We start from the raw sequence: 240 nt of genomic DNA, 5'->3' as shown, positions 1-240 counted from the left end.
TTTTGGATTCAGTCAAAAGACCACATGTGGCCTTAAGGCTGCAGGTTACCGACCCCTGGTCTAGGAAGTATAACAAATTAAGCATACTCATCCTCTTTTATGAACAGACAATTTATTAATATAAGAATATACATTATAATTACCTGAAACTAAGTTCGAATTGGTGGGTGATTATGAATTGTCCAATTGAGAGGTATATGCCGTTTGAAATATCGAATCGAAATGATACAGAGCTGAAAT

The sequence above is a fragment of the Zootermopsis nevadensis genome, unplaced genomic scaffold (assembly GCF_977971745.1).
Source record: "Zootermopsis nevadensis isolate Lab colony 2312 unplaced genomic scaffold, Znev_1.0 Znev_ptg000008l, whole genome shotgun sequence".
Classification (NCBI taxonomy): domain Eukaryota; kingdom Metazoa; phylum Arthropoda; class Insecta; order Blattodea; family Termopsidae; genus Zootermopsis; species Zootermopsis nevadensis.
Note: the sequence above shows the minus strand (reverse complement) of the source record.